Genomic DNA, 21,440 nt, shown 5'->3' on the forward strand with positions numbered 1-21,440 from the left:
GCAAACGCGTCGCATTCGCCCGATTCAACGAACCAATGCGATACACTACTGTTGCATTCATGTAAACGCGTCTAATAAACAAAAACAATCGCCACAACTGGTTCAAACCTGCGCTCTTGGGAGCACAAGATTGCCTTAGCCACTGAGCCACCGTGGCAGTTGGTAATAAAAGTCCCTTTTTTTCCGCCTCTTTTTACAATACACTTTTTTTTAAATCTTTCAGCATTTCAATGGCTACCTCCACACTCAAACATTGCTTACTGTGTCCCTACTTCAACCGAGCACACGTTCAGAGGCTTCACTGGTTTTGGGCACAACTTTAAGAGCAACAGTGACAGACCGCAGCCGCATGTTTCTCTGCACGGCAATGTGACACAAGTCGTCCTCGCGATTTTTTTTCAGACTCCAATCGGCTTACAAACTACTGCAGAGATGACAAACAGAGTAAAGCCCTCTTATATCGAACACAGATATATCGAATGATTGCCTACATCGAACCCTTGTATAATTCTGGTAAAAATTACATGCATTTAAAACTTTTTACTACTATATCGAACGCGATTTTGCTCACAATGGATATATCGAACTCTCCCGCGCGGGATTTTTCGCTCTCCTTAGGCATGCGGCAGGCTTTCCCGCAATACATCAGAGCGCAGCGGTGGCGCGGGTGTCGCTTGCGACTCCCGCACGAGCTCTGGCGCGTCCAAACCGGCCGTGGCAGAGTGGACCAGCTCCACGCATGCATGCCGTTGGAGCTGAAAGCGCCACATTGGGTGCTGCGGGCTGCGGTGTCACCAAACTTCAAGTTCGCGCTACTCGCTGCGCGCACTTGCACGGTTCGCTGGGTTCGCCGTTATTCACTTGTATCCATGCTTGCCTCCGCTCTGTCGAAGACGCCGAGGGCTCCGTACCGCTTCCGAGCATGAGCGAAGCCGTCGCTGCCGTAGCCCTGCTACGGCGATACTGCAGTGCCATTGAGGGCAGCGGTCTTGTGCTTGTCGACTGTTTAGATACCGTGGAGCAAGCAGTCACCAACAACGCGTTGCGGTCCAAGAAGCAGGCTACACTCAAGCAGTTCTTCCGCCGCAATAAATGATTGTTTTCTTTCCGAGTAGGTGTATCAATAGTGAACTGCAGAATGGTAAGAGCTCAGCGTTAGCTCGTGACTCTGTCGGCAAGATTGCTTTCATATAAGTTTCGTTGACATCTAGGTCCATCACATCGGCAAAGTGATACGCTACATGAGCAATCGCTGTTCTTAACCTGACTGATTGTAGGGTTTAACGAGTCGAAGCAATGCAGGCAACGAGGCGTGCTGTAGTGCAGGGCTCCGGATCAATTTTAACCAACTGGGGATCTTTAACGTGCGCCGAAACCTCACACACACGGGCGTTTTTGCTTTTCACCTCCATCATAACAGCGGCCACCATGGCCGGAAATCGAACCCGCGACCTCGTGCTCACAAGAGACTGAGAATAAAGGGGTAAGTATAGCTCGCACTGGCTACTGGGCCGCCACTGCAACCACTTGGGACACTTCCATTTGTTCTGTTCAATTTTCTTCATAGACTTGCAAAACGGCCGGTCCCCATGGCGAGAGCAGACACTGAAGTTGCCTAACCTCTGTGGATAGCTTGCGATAGAAAAATATCTATTGGTAACCGTCATTTGATGACACAGAATCCGTGGCCCCATCTATTCCCCTATTCCCCAACCTTCTTCAACACAAAAGTTATGCGAGGGGCCCTCTCACATGTACCCGAGAGCTCACGGCTTGGCCTAGTGAAAAGAACAGGGCGCTAAACGGTAGACACAACGAGCATATACAGGTGCCATGTACCGTATTTTCCGGTCTATAAGTAGCACTTTTGTATAAGTCGCAACCCCCCTCAAAACAGCAGTTTTTCTGAAAGAAAAAAGTATATCAGTAGCACCAGTGTATAAGACGCACCGGTGTACAAAACACACTTGCTAATCAGGTGAACTCATAGAGGATCAGTTTGTTAGAAAGTGCAGCGAAAGTACACAGTTGCGGCGGCCACAGCCTCTGAACGCCATCCCCCAGTAAGCAGTGCTAGACACGTGCACGCATCTACCGTCCAAAGTCTAGACAGAATTAACTTCTCAAGAATGGTTTATTGATACACACAGATGGCATGTACTTACAGACGGCGTTCAGGCAAAACCATCAAAGACTTCGTCCTCCGACTCGCTAACAAATAATTCATTGATTCAGACCAGGGGTTCTCAAGCATGCTGGTGTCCCAGAGAACCCTGCTAAGCTCCATTAATTAAGTGCCAAGGAACCCCCCCCCCCCCCCCCCCTTCTCGCCATTTTTCATTCCGTTCACGCTACATTTGCGTGCAATAAATTCAAAAGGAAGCAAGCTTGCTTGCTTTTGAACTTATTGCACGTGAATGTTAACTTTACGCGAGCGCGTACGCTAGCGGCACCTATCTCCAAACAGGATAAATGCGCACGGGCAAAATATAAGGCCGAGATTCAAGTGTAATAGTTTAACCACGCGGCCTGTTTTCGGAGTCTGGCTGGCTACAAGCTGCTGGCAGGATTTATTGCGCAGCTCGCGCCTTTCTGTTATGCACCAAGATGTGCTTACTGACACTCGGCCGTCACATCAGTCACACCTCGGGTTCGCCATTTTTGTTACTTGGTGAGTGCAGAACCAAGGAAAATTTATCAGTGGCTCGCGGAACCCAGAGGAGGGGCCTGTGGAATGCCTAGATTCCGCAGAACCCACTTTGAGAAACCATGATTTAGAACATAAAGCTGTGTCTCTTAACGTGCACCGACGTCACGCAGCAGAAAGGCACCTTTTGCAGCGCGGACCACGAGCGGCCGCTACGCACACGCACCGAATTAAGTCTCGCCAGTGGATAAAATCCAGCAACTAAAATTTCAGTTAAAAAAAACTAGACTTATATACCGGGAAATACGGTATGTATATGTCGTTTGTGTCTACCTCTGTCAATCCATCTGTTTAGCACCCAATCTTTTTCCCTGCAGAAATGAGCCATTAGCTCAACAAGTTCTGTTAACTTGGCCGAGTGCTTTGGATAATGTAAGGCCCTCTTGTCAAGCAGGACGCGACGCTGGGGTGCCTGCCTTTGGCATGGGCCTGTGTGATTTCTGCTTGCCTGCATACTGCTAGTGCATACGTCTGCGCAAAAACAGCATCAACACAAGCATTTCAAGGCGACAGGACAAACATCCAATGCAACCAAGTTTCATATGAGGTGTGTGGATGTCAACAGCGCCACCCACTGGGCAGGCACCAACGCAAATAAGCAGAAGTGAGCTCAAAATTAGGCTGGGCTTAAAGGGACCATGCAGACAAAGTACAAGTTTATTTTATTCAAAAGATTTCATATTTTATAAAAGGGTGTCGTATTCACTCAGAAACTCATCAATTTAGGTCAAAACTTTGATTCCCACGCCAAATCGCGTGTTTTCGCGACATCAGCAATGAAGTCATATCTGCATATCTGCACGTACTCAAGCAAACTTCCTGCGTCATTCAGCTCTGCAGCCTTGCTTGCTGTTAGTCCTCCCAGATGGCGCTGCGATACTGAGCCGAGGGCTGTCATCTACCGTTCCTTTGTTTTTGACCGTATTTCACCTGGCTTGTTTTTGCTAATGTAGAAAGTAATCGTTTCGTGAAACATGGGGTATGCTCGACAAACTGGGTCAAGTAAGAAAACATCGCTTACACCAGACCGGTTGGCCAGTGACGTGTAAGACAACTTCAAAGGGGCAGAGTGCTGTGAAGCTAAGACAAGCATAGTGTGCCCAGTTCCAACACCAGTGCGCATCGCTACTTATTTGTTTACGTGTATTTTCGTAACTGTCATTGTTTACCCCCAACATTCTTATTCCTGTAAACTGAATATGCACTGCATTTAAGTGCAAATGGCTTGTTTGGCAAGCTTGCAAGCCCTGCCTAATTTGCGTTTGCTTTTGCCAGCCTCAGCCAATCGCACAGCTGCCACGTATGACATCACAGGTTCTGTTGCGGGAAATGAGCTAGTGGGTCGCATGGCCATCCCCTTTTTTCCTAATTATATAGCTGATCTGAGCGAAGTATGTGTTAACGGGTGTGTTACTATGATTCTAATGAGGCAACCTTTCGAATGAACCTAACTTGTGCTTTGTCTGCATGGCCCCCTTAATGCATCTGCTACTGTGACAATGTATGCAAAAAAAATTCCCCCGCATTTCCCCGAAGGGGGGTATGAGGAAGTGCGAAGCACGGGGTGATGCTATGAGGGGGAGTTTGTTGAAGTTTGGTGGCATTTTGCCTGTTAGTTACATTAACACCCCCTCGTGATCACGTTCAGCTTAACACGCCTCATTTGTCCCTCTGCGGAAATCTTGGTGAATTAACGTGTATGTACGAGAGGAGGAGCGCACCGCACCGCAGCGCACCGCAGCTGCGAAGCGCCAACCGGAGTGAAGGGAGAGGAGGCGCAGTCACGTGAGAGAATGCAGAACTAGCGGGTTTGTAGTATCACGTGTACACCACGCAGTTATCAAGCCGCTATAACGCCGCTGAGTCGCCAACGCACGCCGCTGACGACGTAGTTTGAATGTGTTAAAGATATAAGGCGCGTTACTAACACTGATATCAACGTTGCGTCCGTGGCTTAGTCGGTAGAGCGTCGTGCTGCGGCCGCAAAGTCCGCAGATCGAAACCTGGCGCCGGATGCTGTTTTTTTTTTTATATAGTGTAGTGGCCTGGCTGGCGCGCCGAGAGAGAATGTTGCGAGCTGGAGAGTAGTAAAGGGGCTTTAGGAGAGTAGGCGAGGGGGGAGAGGAGGCGCTATGTGAGCGCGACGATTCAGGCTCGCTTAAGAAGTGCATTCGCACTTATTCCTGGCCAATCTCCCACGTGGGTATGTGCCATGTCAGCGGCCAGGCAGCGCGCGCCCATCTCCCCCCGTTGCTAAGGAAGACGAAAAGCGCGCGCACCCGCAGCTGTTGCTATGCGGACGGCGGAAGGTTCGGGGTCGCTTATAAAGTGCATTCGCACTTAAAAAGAATGCCAAACTAAAGTGTTTCTCAATATGCGTAACACCCCTGGCAAGTCACTCAAGGGCTCACCTTAACTCCACATCATTTTCTTGGAAGAGGCTACAAACTGGTGCGATCCATTAAGCTGGCTTGGAGATGCATCTGGTGGAAGGGGTAGGAAAGGGTCACACATGCAGTAAACAAAAGCTTCAAAGCCAATGTGGCTCAAAGTTACAGGCTTTTGTTCCATTTTGCTACATCTGTTCCAAGTGAGTGACGAGCGCCTCAGAATCAGGTTTGTAGTCATTCGCGAGTACCAGCAGCCCAGCAGAAGGTCCCGGCACCTTTTCACAGCAATGACAAAGGACTCCCGTTTGAATGCTTCAAATGTGCGGTTTGCTTCAAATGCTTCAAATAGACCAGTTATAACGTAACCGCTTATAGTGCGGGATCAGATATAACGCGGGTTTTTGTGACCACTGGTTTGCCTCCCACACTACTCAGCACATAAGCATATTGCTTAATACACAGTTGGCTGAAGCACAATACCGTTTATAGTGCGGTTTTTTGGCGGGTCCGCTGATTGACCGGCGCATCTGGGGCATCGGTTTAGAGTTCCGAGAAATAAAAAAAAAGACGGAAGCAGCCATTTCACACAGCGCGCACTCCACGCTCTGCTCTAACTTCGACATACGAAAGGGAAAAATTAGCACCCTTCAGTTTGTGTGTTTCATTTGCACTCATGTGATAATCACAACTGCCTTTGCTTGACGCACCCCGGAAGATAGCGAGACAACTCCACCTTCACTCCCCTTGCATGCGATAAATTGTTTCTATTAGACCGCTGCGCAGATAAACAACTGCCCTTCCCCTTTTCAAACATTTGGAGGTAGCGAGCCGCGACGTTGGGGGGTTTACACTACCTGTACATTACGCTGACAAACAACCGTTGTCGGCATTGCGAATGCAAAGAGGGGTGAAAACAAACAAACAAACAAACAAAAAAACACGCTTGCATTTTTTTTACGTCATCATGTGGCACCTGCTCACAGATGCGACCTGCCACGGCGGCCGCTTTTCTGATGGAGGCGAAAAGCAAAAACGCCCGTGTGTACGAGATTTCGGTGCACGTTAAAGATCCCCAGAAGGTCAAAATTAATCCGGAGCCCTCCACTACAGCGCGCCTCATCGCCTGCGTTGCGTCGGCGCATTAAACCCCACAGTTAATCAATCGTTCATAGATGCTAAGAAATGCAGCCATGCTCCCTCAAAACACAAACACAAAGAAACATAAGCCGCGTGCGCCATTTGTAAGACTACGCGTTTGGATTGTAAGACCCTGCAGAGCGGCTGATGTGGAAAATAAAAAAAAAGACGAAAAAAATATTGTGCCCGTTTTTTAAGTGCTGCACGTTTGAGTGATAAAAAAAGAATTACTTAAGCGCTAGATAGCGATGTAGCTAGATTCGCGCATGTTTTGTTTATAGTGGGGTACGCTTATAGTGCGAACTTTCGCGAAATACACTATAAGCGGTCTGCACTGTATTGGTAATTGTCATTTGACGACGGGCAGATTATGTGGCCTCGTCATCCGCTCCCCCTCCTCCATCAATCCAACAATGTTGCAAGGAGCCACAGCCCCCTTTGCCCCCCCGTAGATATCCCTATAACAGCAGTCTTCAAGTGTTTTGGAACGATGTTTGGCCCTCTCGGTAAAGCAGACCCTTCACTGGCATGCCTGCCTCTGACACAGGACCACGCGATTTCTGCCCGTGCATGAACTGTTCATGCGCACGTCTTTGTGCAAACAGCCAGACCCCAAGCATTGGAAGCTGACCAAGGAAGCTGATCCATAGCAACCGAGTTCTATGTGAGGTGAGCAGGCATTAACAACGGATATGGAAATGGGCAGGGGTGTGCACTAAGGTAGGCTTGGATTTATTTTTTTTCTGCTGTCAGTCGTAGAAACATAAGCCGAAAGTTCAGCAACTGCAACGCACACGTGCAAGTATGGTATAAGTGCAAGTACAAGTGCAAATGCAAGAAATACCGGCACATCACTCCGGGGATTACGTCAAGTACCAGCCATGTTCTTGGAAGACGGGGAAAAACCGATGTGATCCATTAAAACAACCTAGAAATGGATCCGTTGGACTGTTCAAAGGGGAAGGAAGTAAGGGGCCACACATGCATTAGAAAAGACCGATGAACCAGACTGGCTCTGATTAGCGAACTTTTGTTCCGTTTTGCAATATTTTTTACGGGTGACTGACCAGCCTCAGAATCAGGTTTGTAGTCATTCGAGAGCACCAGCAGCCCAGCAGAAAGTCCCGGCACCTTTTCACAGCAGTGACAAAGGACTCCCGGTTGGATGCTCCAAATGTGCGACCCAAACTCTACAGAGGTGGCACTTCACTGGCGTGCCAACTCTTCTTGCTTACTGCAGTGGGCCAACATTCATGTTTTGCTTGCTGATAAACTGCCCACGTGCACATCTCTGCACTGGCAGCAAGGCGACAAGCGAGTGGAGTCTGTAAAATGGTCATGCTGCGAATATGCTGGAGGGTTTCCCACTGAGTGCCAGCGATTGCTCAGACCTTTTACTAATTCATCACGGGCCACTTTGGTAACACAAGGACCTACAGAAAGAAACTTCCCAGCTTAGAATGGAGAGTTTTACAATCTCCTGGGGGTACCCGTAAACCCACAGATGTTTTCGCCATTTAAAAGTTGAAAACCATTTATACTTACAACTGCTTTAATGAATGTAAAATTTGTCATTTTAGTTTAGTTTCAGTTAGCCTCTTGTTGTGTTTACTTCATAAAAGGAGAACAAGTGAGCTGCATTTCTTATGTTACTGCTTATCAAAATCAATGAAAATGCAATTAGTACATCTGATGACCACCTATTTATAATGCAATTTATAAACTTTTGGACAGTCTCAAGAAAGTGCCACTATGAATGCAGTTTACTCCTACTTGAAGGAATGTTCCCTTTATGCATGGGTAGCTTTTAGTTCCCCTTCCAAAACCACTATGTCACTGCAATTAATTTTCAGTATGCACTGCTCCACAAAACGTGCCCGTTTGCTTGCTGTTAATTTGGCACAAAACCCTGTAGAGCACAGGCTAGGCAGGAGTCTTGGTCAAGTGGCCACAGAGATGAAAAGCAGGATTTTTATCCTTTGCTGCACAATGGACTTCCTGATGGCCGTATTCTCGATGATTATGGGATTTAACGCGCCAACACTACACGACGTAGTTGCGGGCTGAGGTGCGACGTAGTTGCGGGCTCCGGATTAATTTGGACCACCTGGGGATCTTTAACGTGCACCTAAATCTCGAACACACCAGAGTTTTCCCTTTTCACCTCCATCAGAAAAGCGGCCACTACGGCCGAGAATCAAACCCGCGACCTTGGGCTCAGCAGCGCAATGCCTTAGCCACTGAGCCACCGTGGTGGGTGATGGCCGTATTCACTCTCTTTCGTCCATTTCACGTGTTTCTTCGACTCCACCGAGTGGAGGATACCGCAATGCTTTTACACGTAAAAATCACAAGGATATCCTCGACTGGAGACTCGAGCGGAGGAGAGATTCAGAATACATGGGGTAAGTATAGCTCACACTGGCTATTGGGCCGCCATCACGAACACTTGGGACACTTCCATTTGTCCTGTCCAGTTTGCTTTATAGACATTGCAAAACGGCTAATAACCATGGCGACAGCGGACACTGAACTTGCGTAACCTCTATAGACAGCTTGCATTAGAAAAATAGCTATCGGTAACCATCATTTGATGACACACAGAATCCGTGGCCCCATCTATTCCCCTAGTCCCCAACCTTCTTCAAACCAGAAGTTTCTGGAGGGGCCCTCTTGCATGTACCACAGAGCTCACGGCTTGGCCAAGCAAAAAGAACAGGGCGCTAAACGAATGGGGACAAAGGTCGGCACAACAAACATTGACAGGTGCCATGTACAGTATTTTCGCACCGGTGTACAAAACGCACTTGCTAATCAGATAAACTCATAGAGGATCAGTTCGTTAGAAAGTGCGGCGAAAGTACATGGTTACGGCAGCCGCCGCCTCTGAACGCATCCCCCGGCAAGCAGTGCTAGACACGTGCATCTACCGTCCAAAGTCTAGACAGAACTAACTTCTCAAAAAATGGTTTATTGATACACACAGATGGCATGTACTTACAGACGGTGTTCAGGCAAAACCATCGAAGCCTTCTTCCTTCGACTCGCTAACAAATAATTCATTCATTTAGACCATAGAGCTGTGTGTCTTAATGAGTGCGCAGCACACAGCCACCTTTTCGAGCGTGGACCACGCACGGCCGCAACATACAAAATTTATTCCATACATAAGTCGTACTGGGGGATAAGATGCACCAACGAAAATTTCAGAAAAAAAAAAGCGACTTATACACTGGAAAATACGGTATGTATGTATCATTTGTGCCTACCTTTGTCTCCATCTGTTTAGCACCCCATCTTTTTCCCTGTAGAAATGAACCCTTAGCTCAACAAGTTCTGTTAACTCAACCAACTGCTTTGGATGATGTAAGGCCCTCTTGTCAAGCAGGACACGAATGTTGGTGTGCCTGCCTTTGGCTGGGGCCTGTGTGATTTCTGCTTGCCTGCATACTGCTAATGCGTACATCTGCGCAAAAACAGCATCAACACAAGCATTGCAAGGCGACAGGATGAACATCCGATGCAACCAAGTTTCACATGAGGCGTGTGGGCGTCAACAACGCCACCCACTCGACAGACCCAAAAGCAAATGAGCAGAAGTGAGCTCAAAATTAGGCTGGGCTTAACCCTTTCAGGGTCACGTACGTGCATATACGTCTTCTGCAAACACCTTCAAAATGGTCAATAAGGTATACCTACGTGATCACTTGTATGTTCAAAAAGTGCGCCTTTTTCTTCAACTTCTCTTGCTTGGCATGTGCTGCCACACTGCGGAAATACGTCGAATTATTTTATTCTTTTAATTTTATTTATGATTTACTTCTCGCTTCTTGCGCCTGCCACAGACCAAGGGCGCCTACGAAACTGATGAGGCTCTTTTCCCTGTTTTTTTTTTGTATTTTATACGAGCGGTGCTTCGTCTATCGCTTGCGCATCCGGCCGGGCGCGCGTGCAGTGGCTGGTTTTGGTATTGTTCTCCGGGCGCTTCCCGCTTTTTGTGCCCGCGAAACTGATGTCTATCTGATTTCGATTCACTCAAAAGGTGCCAGCTTGTTACTCTCTCGTTTTTATTTAGAATTTTTCTAGTGTTACTCATGAATAAACCACATGTATATAACAACCCAAACAATTTTTTTTTCACTTTATGGTCACCCTAAAGAAATTACAAATAATTTTTTCTCATAATAGATTATCCGAAGAATTTAAATCAGCAATAACAAAAATCGACCCTGGGGAGTCGCATTTGGCGAAAAAATTCGACCCTCAAAGGGTTAAAGGGGGCATGCGGAACAAAATACAAGTTTGTTTTATTCGGAAGATTTCGTGTTTTATAGTGCTCCCATAGCTTGTCTGGCAGCAAAGGTGTAATATCCACTGAGAAATTAATCAATTTAGGTCAAAATTTTGATTCTCCCGCCAAATCGTGTGTTTTCGGGATGTCAGCAATGGAGTCATAGGTGCGCGTACTCAAACTAACTTCCACTGCATCATTCGGCTCTGCAGCCTTGCTTGCCGTCAGTCCTCCCAGATGGCGCTACTGTACTCATCCACAGCCTGTTGCCTGCCGTTGCTTCGTTTTTGACCGTATTTGCACCTGGCTTGTTTTTGCCACTGTACAAAGTAACCGTTTCGTGAAACACGGGGTGTGCTCAAAAAACAGGGTCACGTAAGACAACGTCGCTTACGCCAATCAGCCGGTGTTGTGTAAGACAACTCCAAAGCGGGGGAGCTCTGTGCAGCTTTAACAAGCATAGTGCACCGAGTACCAACAGCAGTGCGCATCGGTACTATTATGTTTACGTGTATTTTCATAACTTTCATTGTTTACCCTATCATTCTCACTGCTGTAAGCTGAATATGCACTGCATTTAAGTGCAAATAGCTCACTCGGCAGGCTTATAAGCCGTGCCTACTTTGCGTATGCTTTGGCGGCCTCAGCCAATCACACAGTTTGGCACATATGTTATCATAGGTACTGTTGTGGGAAATGAGCGGGTGGGTCACATGGCCGTTCCTTTTTTTCCTAATTATATAGTTTATTTGAGCGAAGTGTACATTAAAAGTGGTGTCAGTATGATTCTAACGAGGTAATTTCTCGAATGAACCAGACTTGTGTTTTGTCTGCATGGCCCCCTTAATGCATCCGCTACTGTGACAGTGTATGCGAAAAAAGAATGGCAAATTAAAGTGTTCCTCAATAAGCGTAGCACCCCTGGCAAGTATAGGCAAGTAACTCAAGGGCTCACCTGAAGTTCACCTCATTTTCTTGAAAGAGGCTACAAACTGGTGTGATCCATTAAGCTGACTTGGAGTTGTATCTGGTGAAAAGGGTAGGAAGGAGTCACACATGCTGTCGATAAATGCTTCAGAGCCAATATGGCTCAAAGTTGCAAACATTTGCTCCATCTAGCAACATCTGTTCCAAGTGAGCGAACAGCCTCAGAATCAGGTTTGTAGTCATTCGCAAGCACCAGCAGCCCAGCAGAAGGCCCCGGCACCTTTTCACAGCAGTGACAAACGACTCTCGATAGCTTGCTTCAAATGTGCGACCCAAACTAGGCAGAGGTGGCACTTCACTGGCGTGCCAACTCTTCTTGTTTACTGCAGTGGGCCAACATTATGTTTTGCTTGCTGATAAACCGCCTGTGCGCACATCTCTGCACCAGTGGCAAGGTGACAAGCGAGTGGAGTCTGTAAAATGGTCATGCTGTGAATATGCTGGAGGGTTTCCCACCGAGTGCCAGCGATTGCTCAGACCTTTTACTCATTCATCATGGGCCATTTTGGTAACACAAGAACCTACAGACAGAAACTTCCCACCGTAGAATGGAGAGTTTTACAATCTCCTGGAGGTACCCGTAAACCCACAGATATTTTCGCCATTTAAAGGGGTCCTGAAATACCTTCCGCCGATGCGCGGATGTACATGTAACCAAATAAAGCAATGTATTAGCAATCTCCTCCTGCAAGAATTTTGTTAAAGCGATGAGTATTAGCTGAGAAATTGTAAATCAAAAACCGCGCACTATCGCCGAGCCGCATTTCCTCCTCATTTCAACGTACTCTCCGCTGTTGACGGTGCGCGAGGCTTCCCTCCCATGATGCTGCGCTCCTCGGCGGTGACGTACTTCCGCTATTGCGCTGCTCACACTGCATGCCGTCTGCTACGGGCAAGCTTTGTTGACACCATGAATCCCGCACTACGCTAAAGGCTGGAAAAGCGAACGAAAAATCTGGCCGCATGTGTGCAGCAGCCTGGCCTTGCCCTTTCGCGGTGCACGTTGCTGCAGAACTTTGCTATCGGCGGCACGTGACTTTTTATCGGCGGCAAACTCGCAGCCGCACGGGGGGATCGTGCGCTCGCTCCCTTGGATGCACAGCGCACTGTTTATCCAAAAAGCGCCGTATCAGATGTGGCCCCGCTGGTGCCGGGTCTTATTTTGTGGCGGCGGTAATTCCTGACGGCGGCATGTGAAAAAGACATTTTAAACCGATACAGAACCCGTGCACAAAACGCCAGTTCAGCTTGGGGCGACGCGTGGTGGAGAGCGGCAACGTTGGCAAAACATGCTCTGCCGCGGCTCCGAGCTTTTTAGCGCTGGAGCGAGCGCCATTTCTTTGACAATATCAAACATCGGTTGCCCTGGCAACAAGGCACAAACCGCTCTAGAAGTCAGTTACGGTTGCGTGATCCCGGTTCAGCTTGGGGCACCACCTCGCGGCATATGGGCACTGCAGGCATACTACTCACTCTCATTTGGAAGTGCGAGATGCGTTTGGCATTACAGGAGGCGATGGTGTGTGTGTTGTGGACGCCTTTGTTTCGCGATGAAATGCGACGTTGTGCTTCTGCGGGTGGATAATGCTTCCCATGGTTTGGATTATCTTTCTCGAGCGGCGTACGACTCAACCTCGCATGGGGTATGTGCAGTGTGTGTGGCTAAAAGCCATCTCGGCTTGCGCGCCAGAGTTAAGTGGTTAAGTGACTCGCTGTTCGTCCCCGCAAACCGCGCGCGAGGTGAGTGCCGAATTTACGACGGGCAGGAGGAGGCAACCTATCGTCTGTCAATCGCGGTTCAGACTTGCAACGCATGTTGTGACGTTGTGTTCGTTCGAAACACATCTCTGGATTGTTTTGAAGTGGAATAAAATGTATCCGTCAAACCCGGGCATTCGGCTCAGGGCGTTCTCTGCGATTGCACGAAAGAAGTGCCACGGGGCTTCAACGCTTTCTTTACGGAACGCACTCAGGTAAGAGAATATCCATGTCGTGTTATGGCCGTGTTGCATTCAATACGATCGGTTAAGCGTTTGTTTACACTTGTTCCGTTTGTCGTAAAATGCCCAAGCACTCCGACACTCCGCTGGCAGATCAGCCGCCGAGCCGACGCTAAGCAGACGACTCATCTCTTTGCCGGAAGTGCGTGAAAAAGCCGCCCAATAGCAGGATGTCTAGCTCATGACGAACATCTGGGAATCGATGATGTAGACATGTGAAGATGGCGGCGTCCAAAAACACGAAGGAAAGGGTGAGAAAAAAGCGACAAACTTTGCAACGGAAGTGTGAGCTTTCCGCTGCGCGTAAAAGAGTAATACTTGGCCCAGATGACCTTGACGACCCAATCTAACGATTGCATTACTTCATTTAGTGTGCTCAAAATGCCTTTCAGGGCCCCTTTAAGAATTGAAAATCATTTATACTTACAACTGCTTTAATGAATGTAAAATTTGGTATTTAGTTTAGTTAGGGTTAGCCTCTTGTACTTACTTCATCAAAGTGGAACACAGCGAGCTTGACTTCTTATGTTACTGCTTATCAAAATCAATGGCAATTCAATTGCTTTTCATGACCAGCAATTCAAAAGGAATTTATTAACTTTTGGACAGCCTCAAGAAAGTGTCAGTGAATGCAGTTTACTCCTAATTGAAGGTAGTTTCCCCATCGATGTTCCAAACTAGCCCTTTATGCACAGGTAGTTTGCAGTCCCCCTTCCAAAACCACTATGTCCCTGCAATGAATTTTCTGAATGCACTGCTCCACAAAACGTGCCCGTTCGTTTGCGGTTAATTTGGCACAAAACCCTGTAGAGCACAGGCTAGGCAGGAGTCTTGGTCAAGTGGCCACGCAGATGAAATACAGGATTTTATTCCTTTGCAGCACAGTTGACCTGCTGATGGCCGTACTCTCAGTCTTTCCTCCCGTGTTTCTCAGACTCGACTAACTGGAGAAAACCGCAATGCCTTTACGCGTGAAAATCACTTTCGAGGATATCCTCGACTGGAGGAGAGGTTCCGACTACAGGGGGTAAGTATAGCCCACACTGGGCACTGGGCTGCCATTGCAAACACTTGGGACACTTTCATTTGTTCTGTTCAATTTCCTTCATAGACATTGCAAAACGGCCGATCACCATGGCGAGAGCCGCACTCATGTTGCCTAACATCTGTGGATAGCTTGAGATAGAAAAGCAGCTATCGGTAACCGTCATTTGATGATGTACAGCATTCATGTCCCCATCTATTCCCCCAATCCCCAACCTTGTTGAAACCAAAAGTTTTGGGAGGGCCCTCTCGCATGTACCAGAGAGCTCATGGCTTGACCAAGTAAAAACATACAGGGACAAAGACTGACACAACCAACAAATACAGACACCATGTATGTATGTATGCATCGTTTGTGTCTACCTCTGTCTCCATCTGTTTAGCACCCCATCTTTTTCCCTGCAGAAATGAACCCTTAGCTCAACAAGTTCTGTTAACTCAACCAAGTGCTTTGAATAATGTGAGGCCCTCTTGTCAAGCAGGACACGAACGTTGGTGTGCCTGCCTTTGGCTGGGGCCTCTGTGATTTCTGCTTGCCTGCATACTGCTAGTGCATACATTATTGCAAAAACAGCATCAACACAAGCATTGCAAGGCAACAGGACGAACCTCCGCAGCAACCAAGCTTTGCACGAGGCGTGTGGGTGTCAACAACCACCACCCATTAGGCAGACAGCAACGCTAATGGCAGAAGTGAGCTCACCATTTGGCTGGGCTTAAAGGGGACATGCAGACAAAATACAAGTTTGTTTTGTTCGAAAGATCTCATGTTTTATAGGGCCCCCAGAGCTTTTCCGGCAGCAAATGATGCCGTCTTCACTTAGAAATTATTTAGGTTAAATTTTGATTCTCCCCCCAAATCGTGTGTTTTCGGGACATCAGCAATGAAGGCATATGTGCGCGCACTCAAACGAATTTCCACTGCATCATTCGACTCTGCAACATTGTTGTCGACAGTCCTCCCAGATGGTGCTACCAAACTCATCCACAGAAACGCTGTGCGCCGTTGCTTTGTTTTTGACTGCATTTGCACCTGGCTTGTTTTTGTTACTGTAGAAAGTAATCGCTCCGTGAAATGTGGTATATGCTCGACAAAGAGGGTCACGTAAGCCAACGTCGTTTCCGCCAATCTGCCAGTGTCGTGTAAGACAACTCCAAAGCAGCGGAGTGCTGTACAGCTAAAACGAGCTTAGTGCGCCCAGTACCAACCGCAGTGCGCATCGCTACTTCTATGTTTACGTGCAGTTTCGTAACTTCCATTGTTTACCCCACCATTCTTATTGCTGTAAACTGAATATGCGCTGCATTTAAGCGCGAATAGCTCGTTCGGCAAGCTTATAAGCCGTGCCTAATTTGCGTTTGCTCTTGCCGGTCTCAGCCAATCACACAGATGGGCACATGACATCACAGGTTCTGTGGCAGGAAATGAGCTAGTGGGTCACATGGCCATTCCTTTTTTTTGTAATATGTAGCTTATTTGAGCGAAGTGCATGTTAAAAGTGGCGTCAGTGTGATGTTGATGAGGCTGTCTTTCGTTGTCAACACAGCGCGAAAAGAGACGAGGGACGAACGAAGACGACAAACAAGCGAATGAACCGAACTTGTGTTTTGTCTGCATGGCCCCCTTAATGCATCTGCTACTGTGACTATGTATGTGAAAAAAGAATGGCAAATTAAAATGTTCCTCAATAAGCGTAACACCCTTGGCAAATATAGGCAAGTCACTCAAGGGCTCACCTTAACTCCACGTCATTTTCTTGAAAGAGGCTACAAACGGGTGCGATCCATCAAGCTGATTTGCACATGCATCTAATGAAAGGAGGAAGGAAGGAGTCACACATGCAGTAGATGAAAGCTTCAGAGCCAATATGGCTTGAAGTTGCAGACTTTTGCTCCACTTTGCAACATGTGTTCCAAGTGAGCGAACGGCCTCAGAATCAGGTTTGTAGTCACTCGCAAGCACCAGCAGCCCAGCAGAAGGCCCCGGCACCTTTTCACAGCAATGACAAAGGACTCCCGGTTGAATGCTTCAAATGTGCGGCCCAAACTAGGCAGAGGTGGCACTTCACTGGCGTGCCAGCTCTCTTTTGTTTACTGCAGTAGGCCAACATTATGTTTTGCTTGCTGATAAACTGCCTCCGCGCACATCTCTGCACTCGCAGCAAGGCGACAAGCGAGTGGAGTCTGTAAAATGGTCATGCTGTGAATATGCTGGAGGGTTTCCCACCGAGTGCCAGCGATTGCTCAGACCTTTTACTCATTCATCACGGGCCACTTTGGTAACACAAGGTCCAAAGGAAAGAAACCTCCCAAAGTGTGAGAAACCTTATCTTAGAATCAGGAGTTTCACAATCTCCCAAAGGTGCCCGCAAGCCCGCAGATATTTTCACCGTTTAAGAGTTGAAAACCATTTATACTTACTACACCTGGCCTAACTGAATGTAAAATTTGTTATTTAGTCTAGTTTTGGTTAGCCTTTTGTATTTACTTCATAACAGTGGAACACAGCGAGCTTGACTTCTTATGTTACTGCTTATCAAAATCAATGGCAATTCAATTGCTTCTCATGACCAGCAATTCAAAAGGAATTTATAAACTTTTGGACAGCCTCAAGAAAGCGTGAGTGAATGCAGTTGAGTATTAATTGAAGGTCTTTTCACCATCGATGGTCGAAACTAGCCCTTTATGCATGGGTAGCTTTTAGTCCCCCTTCCAAAACCACTATGTCGCTGCAATGAATTTTCTGAATGCACTGCTCCACAAAACGTGCCAATTTGTTTGCTGTTAATTTGGCACAAAGCCCTGTAGAGCACAGGTTAGGCAGGAGTCTTGGTCAAGTGGCCACGCAGATGAAAAACAGGATTTTTATCCTTTAATGCACAATGAACTTCCTGATGGCCAAATTCTCAGTCTTTCCTCCCCTTCATGTGTTTCTTAGACTCGACTAACTGGAGAAAACCGCAATGCCTTTACGCGTGAAAATCACTTTCGAGGATAGCCTCGACTGGAGGCTCGAGCGGAGGAGAGGTTCCGACTACAGGGGTAAGTATAGCCCACTCTGGCCACTGAGCTGCCATTGCAACCACTTGAGGCACTTTCATTTGCTCTATTCAATTTTCTTCATAGACACAAAACGGCCGATCACCATGGCGAGAGCACGCACTCATGTTGCGTAACCTCTGTGGATAGCTTGAGATAGAAAAGCAGCTATCGGTAACCGTCATTTGATGATGTACAGCATTCATGTCCCCATCTATTCCCCCAATCCCCAACCTCGTCGAAACCAAAGGTTTCGGGAAGGGGCCTCTCGCATGTACCAGAGAGCGCATGGCTTGGCCAAGCAAAAAGAACAGGGTGCTAAACGAACGGGGACAAAAGTAGGCACAACCAACATTGACAGGCACCATGTATGTATGTGCCGTTTGTGTCTACCTTTGCCTCAATCTGTTTAGCACACCATCTTTTTCCCTGCAGAAATGAACCATTATCTCAACAAGTTCTGTTAACTCAACCAAGTGCTTTGAACAATGTAAGGCGCTCTTGTCAAGCAGGACACGACGCTGGGGTGCCTGCCTTTTCCACGGGCCTGTGTGATTTCTGCTTGCCTGCATACTGCTAATGCATACTTGCTTGCAAAAACAGCATCAACACAAGCAGTGCAAGGCGACAGGATGAACATCCGCAGCAACCAAGCTTTACACGAGGTCTGTGGGTGTTAACAACGCCACCCAGTGGGCAGGCACCAACGCAAGTGAGCAGAAGTGAGCTCAAAATTAGGCTGGGCTTTAAAAAGGCCATACAGGCAAAATACGTGTTTTAGTCGAAACATTTCATGTTATAGTGCCCCCAGGGCTTCTCCGGCAGCAAACGGTGTCGTATTCACTCAGAAATCAATTTAGGTTTATATTTTGATTACCTCACCAAATCATGTGTTTCCAGGACATCAGCAATGAAGTCATAAGTGCGCGTATTCAAACAAACTTCCACAGCGCCATTCGGCTCTGCAGCCTTGCTTGCCGTCAGTCCTCCCAGATGGCGCTACCGTACTCGTCCATGGACCGTTGTTTCCCGTTGCTTTGTTTTTGACCGTATTTGCACCTGGCCAGTTTTTGCTACTGTAGAAAGTAATCGTTTTGTGAAACATGGGGTATGCTCGACAAACAGGGTTATGTAAGACAACGTCGCTTACGCCAACCGGCCAGTGTCATGTAAGACAACTCCAAAGCGGGGGAGTGCTGTGCAGCTACAACAAGCATAGTGATCCCAGTACCAACAGCAGTGTGCATCGGTACTTCTATGTCTACGTATATTTTAATAGCTTTCATTGTTTACCCCACCATTCTTATTGCTGTAAACTGAACATGCACTGCATTTAAAAGTGCAAATGGCTCGTTTGGAAAGCTTGGAAGCCCTGCCTAATTTGCGTTTGCTTTTGCCGGCCTCAGCCAATCGCACAGCTGGGCACGTATGATATCATAGGATCTGTTGTGGGAAATGAGCTAGTGGGTCGCATGGCCATTCTCTTTTTTCCTAATTATATAGCTTATTTGAGTGAAGTGCATGTTAAAAGTGGTGTCAGTATAATTCCAACGAGGTAATCTCTCAAATGAACCAAACTTGTGTTTTGTCTGCCTGGCCCCCTTAATGCATCCGCTACTGTGACTATGCATGCGAAAAAAGAATGCCAAACTAAAATGTTCCTCAATATGCGTAACACCCTTGGCCAGTATAGGCAAGTCACTCAAGGGCTCACCTTAACTCCACGTCATTTTCTTGAAAGAGGCTACAAACTGGTGTGATCCATTAAGCTGACCTGGAGTTGTATCTGGTGAAAAGGGGAGGAAGGAGTCATACATGCTGTAGATAAAAGCTTCAGAGCCGATATGGCTGTAAGTTGCAAACTTTTGTTCCATCTAGCAAGATCTGTTCCAAGTGAGCGAACAGCCTCAGAATCAGGTTTGTAGTCACTTGCAAGCACCAGCAGCCCAGCAGAAGGTCCCGGCACCTTTTCACAGCAGAGACAAAGGACTCCCGGTTGGATGCTTCAAATGTGCGACCCAAACTAGGCAGAGGTGGCACTTCACTGGCGTGCCAGCTCTCTTTTGCTTACTGCGGTGGGCCAACATTATGTTTTGCTTGCTGATAAACCGCCTGTGCACACATCTCTGCACTGGCAGCAAGGGAACAAGCGGGTGGAGTCCATCGAAGGCCGAGCTGCGAATATGCACGAGGGTTTTCCACTGAGTGCCAGTGATTGCTCAGACCTTTTACTCATTCATCACAGGCTCTTTTTATCCCACAGAATGGACATGAAAAGGCAACCACAAGAAACTTCAACTCCAAAAGTCATAGCAAAACTTCCGTTCGAATTATAACTACAAAGTGCATGTCCTCTAGCTGATATGGAAGCCAGCGTTATAGTAGTGGGGTAACTGCAAGCAAATAGTTTGTAATTACAGTGGTGGAAATAATTTTTTCTTAAGTCAGAAAGATGTTGCCGTGTAGTGTCCAAACATGACACTACCATACATATACAAACAGCTCAATCGGTCTCAATGCAATTCAAGTAGTGCAGGATGGAGTAGGAAAGACTGGCCTTTGTTATAATTTTAGCTGGGGACAAGTTTTTAAACAGCTATTTTCATCTCACATACAGTTAACAGTATGTTGCTGCACAGCGCACTGTTTGTTGCCAGCATTCATTTTGACAGCATCCTTAATAAGCCTGGTAAATCTAAATATTCCACTTTCAAACATTCTAGGGCCCTAAAACGAAAACCGTTTCAGTTCAAGGTGCTTTAAGTGATGTCTTTTCATTGGGTATAGAGAGCTGCTGCACAAAAATTGGCTGTCTATCCATTTAAAGTGTACATATCACCACTGCACAGCAGTGTATTGACCATCCTAATTCCTCCAGTAAAAACTGCCAGCTGCTATGTGGTAACGTAACCTAGTGCCTTTAAAGCGCTGCATATTTTTCTGGCATTGAAAAAAAAAAAAAGCACCTGAATTTACCGAAAGGGTCCACTTCTATACAACAATATACACTACATTCACTACATTACAGACATTGCACGTTGCAGTTTTTACTTTTTTACAACACAACTTTAAAGTATGTCCTGCAGGCGTTATTTTAGTTCACAAGTAACAAAATTTACTGTCAAAAAAGTGATGTTTTACAGCAAGCACCTCGTAAACCCCACTGACATAATTGAACTCATAACCAGGAGCAAAAAAAATTTAAAAAAAAAAAAAACAGAAGCACAGCAGGGAACTACAGTCCTTCGCCACAGCAATAATCTCGCACCTCGGCCAAGGGTTTCAAATGCTGTAAGGCCCTCTCGGCAAGACAGACACTTAACTGGCGTGCCTGCCTTTGGCACGAGCCTGAGTGATTTCTGCTTGCGGAAAAACTGTTCATGTGCATAGCTTTGCACAGACAGCACAAACACAAGCACAACAAATTCACACAAAAACGGGCCTAGCAGGCCATACCGTGGTCAGACCGTTTACCAAATCAATAATCAACTAGGCAGAAATTCGCAACCTTTGGATGTGCGTGGTACATGATATGCTCGCTGCAAAAAATTTTGTGCAAGACAAACCTAACAGGTGCAAAACAGTGCAAAGGAGTAGATCTGTACCAAGAAGTGTAAAAGTTTAGTGTTAGCTTGGTGCTTTCAACTACGCAGTAGCTGCAGCTAACACTTCATTCATTTGTGTGAAATAATGAAAGATAAAAGTTAAACGACCAAGCAATTAATAGCAAATCAAAATGTCCCTCAACAAAACCCTACAGATTCGAGAAAAAAGAATAGCTGCCATTACAGCTTGACCTACTTAGTGAAATATTAGCAGATGAAAGTGAGTCATTCCAATTAAAT

General features: G+C 46.9%; 1 long non-coding RNA gene across 6 annotated transcripts in view; it reads right to left on the reverse strand.

The window, feature by feature from the left end:
* The window catches only part of LOC144175054 (uncharacterized), a 43,964-nt gene that overhangs the window by 14,765 nt on the left and 7,759 nt on the right, over positions 1–21,440 (reverse strand). For 3 of the 6 annotated variants that reach the window (XR_013323597.1, XR_013323594.1, XR_013323593.1), the window contains exons 2-6: positions 19,310–19,381; positions 16,294–16,365; positions 11,481–11,552; positions 5,119–5,190; positions 878–1,002 (exon numbers count right to left, since the gene is read on the reverse strand). This is a non-coding gene — a long non-coding RNA (uncharacterized LOC144175054). The remainder of the gene's footprint in view (positions 1–877; positions 1,003–5,118; positions 5,191–11,480; positions 11,553–16,293; positions 16,366–19,309; positions 19,382–21,440) is intronic. The other 3 variants (XR_013323598.1, XR_013323596.1, XR_013323595.1) reach the window with 2 other exon arrangements.

This window comes from Haemaphysalis longicornis, unplaced genomic scaffold (genome assembly GCF_048455015.1).
Source record: "Haemaphysalis longicornis isolate Haplotype H1 unplaced genomic scaffold, Haemaphysalis longicornis Haplotype H1 scaffold_3, whole genome shotgun sequence".
Classification (NCBI taxonomy): domain Eukaryota; kingdom Metazoa; phylum Arthropoda; class Arachnida; order Ixodida; family Ixodidae; genus Haemaphysalis; species Haemaphysalis longicornis.